General features: G+C 31.3%; 1 long non-coding RNA gene and 1 other non-coding gene across 2 annotated transcripts; both read left to right on the top strand.

The window, feature by feature from the left end:
* The first annotated feature begins 688 nt into the window (after positions 1–688).
* Positions 689–770, top strand: TRNAS-UGA (transfer RNA serine (anticodon UGA)). The gene has a single exon. It is a non-coding gene; the product is annotated as a tRNA-Ser (tRNA).
* Positions 771–3979: 3209 nt separating this feature from the next.
* LOC107920916 (uncharacterized) lies at positions 3980–7716 on the top strand. Its single transcript, XR_001690820.2, has 3 exons — positions 3980–4517; positions 4833–5061; positions 5845–7716. It is a non-coding gene; the product is annotated as an uncharacterized lncRNA (long non-coding RNA).
* The last annotated feature ends 1273 nt before the right edge of the window (positions 7717–8989 follow it).

Genomic DNA, 8989 nt, shown 5'->3' with positions numbered 1-8989 from the left:
GAAATTATAAAATGTAATATAATATAATAAAAACATATACTAGTAATAAAATAAAAAAGTGGAGCCTTTTTGTTTTTCTTTTTTTTTATGCCTGTAATTAAGCGTCAATGAGAAGACTTAAAAGGTTAAAGATTTTTTTCCACGTCAAAAGTTGAAAAATTTCTTTTGTCCCCTTCTAGTCTTGGGTCTTGGGTGTACCCCGAGACTGTAAATATATACATTAGATAAAAATAACAATACAATTTCAATTTACAAAAATTTTATAAAAGAATACCAATACAGAATCTATATATTTATATTGTATTTATTAAATATCATAACCACATTTAAAATGTTATATACATATGTATTTAATTGTCAATAAGACGTTATCTCAATCGTAAGATTGAGATTTTAAAAACTTTAAAATCCATTTTCGAGTCTCATAATATATAAATGTATTATGTGTGGATCCTCCTTTAAATTTATTTTAATTATAATTAAATCGCGTCTTATGAAAACTTTGATATACCAAAAAAAAATCCATGTCATGCTTATCTTACTTTTTCTTATTTTTGGGTATTTCCTTTTCTATTGTGCTGGAATTAATATTAGTAGGTTTGTAGAAAATATATCAACGACCTGCATATAAAGTTGGACTTTGTTGATAAAAATTAATAAAATATTTTCAGGTCCTTCCAACAAAACCGTCGATATGTCCGAGTGGTTAAGGAGACAGACTTGAAATCTGTTGGGCTACGCCCGCGCAGGTTCGAACCCTGCTGTCGACGTTTTGTACATTTTGTTTTGGTTATTTTCCCGAACATACGCCTAACTCATAAAAGAGTCCCCCACTCGCTATAAATGAGGATCGGGCATGGACCCTGCAGTGGCAATTATAGCTCTCACAAGGATAGCAACAACAATAAATTATTTAGATAGTCATTTTAAAAGTGTTGTGCTCTTATTTTAGTCACTTTAATTTTTTTTGTCAATTTAAGTATTGTCTTAAGAATTTTGATTGCTTTGGTTATTCCTCGGTTAAACATCAAACGAAATGCTGATTGGGATGTCACAAAAAGTGGATTGTGTAGCCACATGTTTATATATTTTTACATGTCATTAAATAGATTTCCCCAAAAAAGTTAAATCATTTAATATTATTTTAAATTGTTTAATGTTTATAAAAGGACTCATACTAGTAAAATCTCAAATTTCCAGTTTGACACGTGGCACTATTTCGATAGCGAATATAGTGAATTATTGAGAAAATTGGAAAATTTTTCAAATAAAAGAATTTTATGGGATTTAATGAAAAGAATTTTATAGGTGAAAATGTGATGAAAGGACTAAATCACAAATATTGAAATGTTGAAGGACTAAAACAGAAAATTTAAAAATGGAAATAAGAGTTTTTATTGCCTATTTGACATGAAAATCACTTTTAGGACTAAATTGGGAAGAACTAGAAGTAGAGGGACTAAATTGTTATTTTCCCATTGTTAGTGAAGAAAGTGGAAAATTGTAATTCTCGCTGCTTATGGAGTTATATTGAAGAATTATTATGAATTATGAATTATGAATTTGAATTGGGTAATTTTGAGAAGAAATCGTGAAAATAGACAAAAAGGGATAAAATAGTAATTTTACTATAAAAGGGTAATTTGATCAATTCTCGAGACTTTTATGATGTACATAATATTTAAGTGTGATATTTGATATTTGAAAATATTTTGGATTGTTGGAACCTCCTATTAAAGAATTGGATCACAAAAATTGGACTTGAATAGTTGAACATGGGCCTCGGGTCCATTTGTTGGTCTTTTTATGAGGGAAAAGAACCTCATCAGCCTTCATTTTTCTCTTCTCCAGTAGGCAGTGGCCTCCCATGGCTAGTTCCCTTCTTTTTCATTTTCTTGCTTTTTTCTCCATGCTCTCTAAAAAATGTCACCTTCCACCTTGAGATTTTGTCAAAATTTTCATGGAAACAACCTCCTAAGCTAAATTCCTCCATCAGTTTATTTAGTGGTAGCCTAGGGTTAACGAAGTTTTAGTACGAGAAAATAAAGATAGAGATAGAAAGTTTCATCAAGGTAAGAATGGTGTTTTTCTAACTCTCCTAGCTCGATATTCGAATTTAATGGTTATGAGAAAGCTTGGAAAATTTTGCTATTAATATTTTGATATATTTTGTGTGTGGGAATTGAGAAAAATGCAAACAGTATTTGGAAATTTGATTTTTAGTATTTAGGCATCCAAGAGGTAAGTATCGTTAGATATTCTTACTTTTCTTATGCTAAAATGTTTAGGATAATAATGAATTTAAGTTATTAATATGAAAATAGTGTAATAAACATGTGATTTATTATATGAATAAATATGAAATGTGTTATTATTGGGTGAATGTGTTTAATATGTGACTTGAATAACTTGGTTATCAACATTTGTACTAAAATAATTTTGGACAACAATAGTAGTGTGACTTTGAAAATTCACCAAAAATGAAGAAATTTAATTAGAAGTTAAGCCACATATGGTTTTAAATCTTATAGAGTCTAGTTTTCATTGGAACAAACAGAACTTGCATCCAAATTATACAATAAAAGATAACTCTATTTATGTGAGGGAAGGTCGAAATTGTTGGTAGCATCCTTTGTTTCGACTTTAAAAATTTGTTAAGAATTGTATAAAATGAATTAGAACACAAGCCTTGTATTTCTAAAACTCTTATTAAGTATAGTTTTTAATAAAATAAATGGTGAATTTTTATAAATTATATTTTAAAATTAAAATATTTTTGAATGAAGAGAGGTCACAGTTGTTTGGTAGTAGGCCTGCAACTTTGCCCTAACCTTTAAAATTTGCTAGCATGTATAAAAGCATAAATTTTGGAAATTTTGTGGTTGAAAGGTTTAAGAGTATAGTTTCTAAAACATCAAACAGATTTTGATTTTGAATTTTTTGGATTGACAAATAAATAATTTACTGACCACTAGTCAAATAGGCAATTCTGTTTTGAAAGATTAAATTTTGCTAAATATAGACATATTATGTCATAATGACCCATTGTAAAAATGATTATGAAAAATAAATAGGCGCATTGATGATTTATATGGATATATGATATGTGTAAAGATCATAATGTGCCTTACTAAACTTAGTAAAATGTTAGCATACAATTGACATGCTAATTAAGGGTTACAGTGTGTTAGAGTTTTGTCATGGGTTTCACACTTATGTGCGCTTTTTATCACTTTTAGGTCTTGCACTTATTTGCATTATGGTGTAGTGTAGTTTATGGTCTTATGAGCTCTTTGGTATGGTGGAGGGATGTTTTATACTATTTTACAGTTTAGCACTTTAGTGCTAATTGGTGTGGTGAAGGAGTCTCATATATGCAAGTCGATTTTATTAGAGTTTACTATAGGCGATAATGGATTAAATGTTGATAATTAATTTTAAACGTGACTATAGGTGGATAAAAGCAAAACTAAGGGTCATGAAGTAAATGTTTTATTACTATAATGGATGAAAATAAGGTAAATGTATAGCTAAGCAAATGAGAATTTAAATTGATAAGGTACTCTAAAAGTGTATGCCCTAGTTAAGGAAATGATAATGGAATGGATGGATCCAATAGAAAATAAGTGCCATAAATGATAAATATATGTATATGCATGCTTTGAAAAGTTTAGAAATAAAGTTTTAAAATGAGGGAGAGTAATCTCCGCAAGAACTTTTCATAAGCTATTGCCTAATGAATCATTAAAATATAAGTTGGGCTCCATAATTCGAATAATTTAAATGAATTTGTCACAGCCCATATATTTTATTTACTATGTGCTAACTTAAAAACAAGTGAATGGCCTACTGGTTAAGTGCTCCAAAGTTATCCTAGAGGTCCTAGGTTTAAGTCACTAATTCAACGACTTTTTAATTAATTTTTTGGTGAATTTCCCAAGTGCTAAAAAAACACTTGCCGTCTACCCATAGATGACTTTTCCATGTTTTGTTAATCAACATTCCATGTTTAACCAATCATAATCCTCTTTTTCACTTCCTTGTCTCCCTCTCTTGCCTTTTCTCTTCACAAATGCCTTGTGTGAGGTTCAATGAACCTAGCCATGGTTGACCATCATCCTTTTCACCCAATTTGGCATACCCTCCCTCTCATTACTGTCCCACCATTAGCTCCTCCCCAACCTCTGCCTTTTTTATTTTTTTCTCTCTTTTTGGTTACCCTTCATTTTTCTTTTTATTTTCTTTTCTCTTCTCCTCCACCGTAGCTAGCCTTGCACCACCACCACCTCACTGTCGAGTCACTCCCTTACTGTATCTTCCCTCTCCAAGCACCGCACATCACCGTGACACCCACCGCACATCACCGTGCATTTTATCATTTTTTCTTATTTTTCTATTCACTTCTTTCTTCCTTAAAAAAAGTGATCGAACCCACCTCCTTTCTTTCCCCTCCACCAGAACTGCACCTTTATCACAGGATCGTTGTCGCCGTCACCACCGTAGCACCACCGCCAATGGTGGAGATCTCTTCCTATTTTCTTATTTATTTCAAATGCTCATTATTTTTATTTTATTTTATTTAAACCCTAATTTGAAATCTTCCTTTACTTGGATTTATTTTCGAATAAATCCACTTCTTAGATCGTTTCTTCTCCTTTGATTCATGATCAAATCGGTTTGTTGATCATCCGTTTCATTCGTGTTAGAGTACGTATTAAGGGAGTGTAGAAATAGTGTCTCCTCTCTATTATTTTCCCTTGGCCGATTACTTAAGGGGGGATCTTAGTGATTTATTTTCTCAATGATTAATATTTCATATATATTTTGTGTAGAGGGGTCGCTCGACATCAACCCGAGAGACTGTTAACCGTTGGGATTAAATCGCTAATTCGAGAGATATTTTAAAGATAAGTGTTAATAATAATTGATAATCAATTTATTGTATTAACCTTAAAGATGATAGCAAGATCGCCCTTTTTTTTTTTTGATTAGGTAATCTAATTGTAAATCCTTGAGTGGGTGTTCTGGGAGATTAATTACACTTCGGATCTACGATCAGGTGTAAGTTTTAACACTAAATTAATTAAGAATACTATTATATTGATAAAAATGTTGTTATTAAAATGATGTTGTTTGATGGGGATACTATATGTATCCATAAAGTGAGATAAGTCATCCTTATAAATTTCTATCAAGTAAGTGTTTTTCTTAAACCGTATACTTATGAAAAGTATGTTGTGTGATATTGATGTTTGCCAATAATATGAAAAATATGCATATTTCATTCTCATGTTATGTGATTATATGACATATGTGATATTCGTATGAAAATAAGATGTGAAAATTTGGTACCTTGAGTACGCATGTGATTTGCATGCTAAACATGCCTATATGATTTCAAGTGTTTTGGCCATATCACATGCATAGGGTGGGATAGGTGAAAGGTCGAAGTATATGGTAGTTTATCTGCATTGATGTGGCACAATTCATGATTCTAATTATATGGCAATTTATCTACAACTTTGGTGGCTTGTCCACGATTTTGTTTATATGGTAGTTTATCTGCGTTACTATGACACTGTTCACAATTTGATTTATTGGTTGAACGAGTTCTGGGTAAACTCGATTATAGTATATAGCGGATATGGGTAGGATCATTCTTCCTAAAATTTGCATTGTTTTACGAATTATGCATTGACATCATCATGCATGATATGCTTATGAAATATTGAGATATGTGATTTTATGACTTTGTATTGTATATGTTTTATGTTGTGAATGAGTTTGAGTTAATATCACACTGGCTAAAAAAAAGCTCACCCCATTAGTGTTTCAACCTTTCAGGTAACACTCAAACATATGACTTGGATCAGCTCTTGGTGGAGCCTCTCGGAAAATTTTACATCATTGATATTTATTGGACTTTTAACTATTTGGATTTTGGGTTGTGTTTTTGTGGGATTTTTGACTTTGGACTTTAACTTTATTTTGGTTATGATTTATATTTTTATGACTTTAAACTATCATACATGCATGCAAAATTATGAGATTTTAAGTATTTTTAATAATGTCATTTTTCTAAATTAATTACGTTTTTCTTAAATTTTAAACAAAATAATAATTAGTAAATTTCCTAAATAGATTTATGAAAACCGTTGCGGCCTTCTTTGTAAGAAATCATTTTTATAATTATAATATAATATCCTTCATATTTAGATGTTTTCAAACAACATTACAATTAAATGACGCTTTTCATTTTTAAAAAATAAATATATTTTACTAAATATTTTTCGAAGAGATAAATAGTCAATCTTAGAAATTTTTACGATTTCAAACTCAAACCTCTTTTTTTTCAAAATAAATAAATAATTTCACACGTCGTTAACGTAATTTCCAAGATTCTGCCATAATGTCTAGGTTGGATTTTGGATGTTACAGAATTGATTAGTAGCTCTAGAATTTGGCTTAAATGAATCGTTTATGACATGCTTAGAGGGGCTTAACGTTAATAAGGAATAGGATAAGTAGGTTTATTGTCACACCTGAATTGTCGAATTAAATTTGGATTATTTGAATCGTAGGCTTAGCTATCATATGGAATTATTTTGTGTAAAATTATAATGATTTTGGTTTAATTTGGGCAATATAGTAAATTTGAAAGTCCTTGTATGGCCAGTTAGGAGATATTTGGTTTCATGTTCTGCTGATGATGAGATGTTGCTCTATTATGAGATTTTCTACAGAAATATTGATGCATGTTAAGTGTTGCAAACACATGTCTGGTTATGAGAACAGGTTTGTGGTATTGATGAACTATATGCCAGGTAAAGTGTTATTGATCAAGTTATTTTGTTGAACCTTCCACTGATTGTAATGTATACTAGTGTTTGTGGTAAAATGTTTGGTATACTCTGTTGTGTGTCACTGAGTTGTATGATTAGCTGAACATGTGAACTTGTTGATTGCTGATAAGAGTTATTTTGATGATAATGATTTGTATCTGGAGCATGGGAGGTATCTGATGATTGGAGATGAAAGACTAAGGAGATGTCATGTTGTGCACTTTGTGCCACATTTTGTTTGGCTTTACAGAGGTTCAATTAGGATGAATTGAGATTGTATATGTATAAGTCATTTAGCTTTGCAGAGGTTCAAATGGATAGTACAGAGAATGGCCAAGCATGCTCAAGTTACAAGTTAAGACAATTCGTAAGGACTTGTCCTCAAGTTACAAAATAAGACAGTCCATAGGGACATTCCTCCAAGTATGAGTCTGCAGGGACATTCCCCCAAGCATGAGTCTGTAGGTATGTGTCCACCAAGTATGAGTCTACAGGTATATATCCACTAAATGTGAGCCTGCAAGATAATCTACCAAGTCTTTATGCTATATGTCTATCTGCACGATTATCTCAGACTATTCAAAATATATTCATACGCAAGGCTACCCTCAGTGACTTGTTTCTGGTGAGTTGAATATTATGTTAATCGCTCTTATATGTGAGCTGCAACTCATGTTCAAGTTGCTCATCATACAAATCTGTCTATATGAGTAAGATGTGCAAAAGCACGCCCCGTGCCAATGTAAGTGCGGTAGTAGATGTGTGCGCTATGTGATGTGCAAGCTTTGTCTAAGTGGGAATTGTGACAAGCGTAAAAGTTAGCCAATGTAAAGTGAAGTCTCAAATCAACTAAAGTTATAGATATGTTGGACAATTTAAGTTTATACTCACTATCAAGCTGTTCATCTCCTGTTCTTTTACGACAGATTATTATGTTATTAAAAAGAAAAAAAAAAGAGAAAAGAATATATATATATATATAATCATAAATGGAGTAGGATACAATGTCAGACTCACTAAGTTCAACACAAACTTACCTCATTCCTTTATATTTTTTTCAAGAAGAAATTTATTTGCGGGAAGTGGGAGAGGGACCAAGCCAAAATCTTTAGACCTATTGTGAGCCTATTTCCTTTCGCTTGTAGCATGTACATATTGGGGAAACCTTTAAACTTGAGTTCTTATGGTCATACTTCTTATGATTTTGAATTGTGCAAATGATGTATTAATTTTAATGTCTTGGATGGTGGAAAATATGGATTTTTTTTATGAGCGTATCTCACTCTAGTATATGTAGTTTATTTTGGCTAGCCTTTATCGAATGTTGAATAATATGTGATATTATATAAGTTGTTTGTATGCACGTGTTAATGCTTCAAGTCATAATTTAGATTTGTGTAACCTCCCCGTTGGTCGATCATCTGGCTAGGCGTTGGGTGGGGGTGTTACATTTATCCTTAGCTACCTATTGACCTTTTAAAGCTCGTGTTTTAGTTGTTTAAAACGCACAGATAAATGACCTTGTATAAGAAGCTTGAAGCTTTCTTTGGGAGCATCACATCACCCATCAATTCTTTAAGTTTTCTTCTTTAATTATTATATGTTAATTATATAGGTTATTGGCATGTACATAGAGGCTTAGATTATTATAAAAGTTTGTAAGTATTTGGATTTGGTGATGTCAAGTGGTATTGTAACTTGTTAAATGATTAAGGAAATCTTTGAGTTATAAACTGGTTTGAACCATGACTTGGAATTATGCTTAAATATGATTTGGAAATGTTTTAAATGATTTAAAACCATGAGATATTGTTTGATGGTGCTTAAGGATGTTTTTAAGTGTTTTTGGGATGTTTAGTGATGTTGCAACTTCGAGGTTACAACATCTCGACATCACTAGACAACAAGTGATGTCGCAACGTCGTATCTCTCGATGTTGCAACTTCATACCCTATTTCAGCCTTACATTGCTTTAAGCTTTGTTAACCTTTTGGGGCTTGTTTTAGGCTTCGACCACCTCCGATAAACTCCAAATCAATTCTAAATTATCTTAAATTGTTTTTAAAACTTTTAGTTTGTCAAAAACATATTTTAATTATTTTATAAAAATGCTTTAAAGTTTTAAATCTTCAATAAAATTAAGACTT

Source organism: Gossypium hirsutum, chromosome D01 (assembly GCF_007990345.1).
Source record: "Gossypium hirsutum isolate 1008001.06 chromosome D01, Gossypium_hirsutum_v2.1, whole genome shotgun sequence".
Taxonomy (NCBI): Eukaryota; Viridiplantae; Streptophyta; class Magnoliopsida; order Malvales; family Malvaceae; genus Gossypium; species Gossypium hirsutum.
The sequence above is the reverse complement of the archived record's forward strand: the minus strand, read 5'-3'. Positions and strand labels throughout refer to the sequence as shown.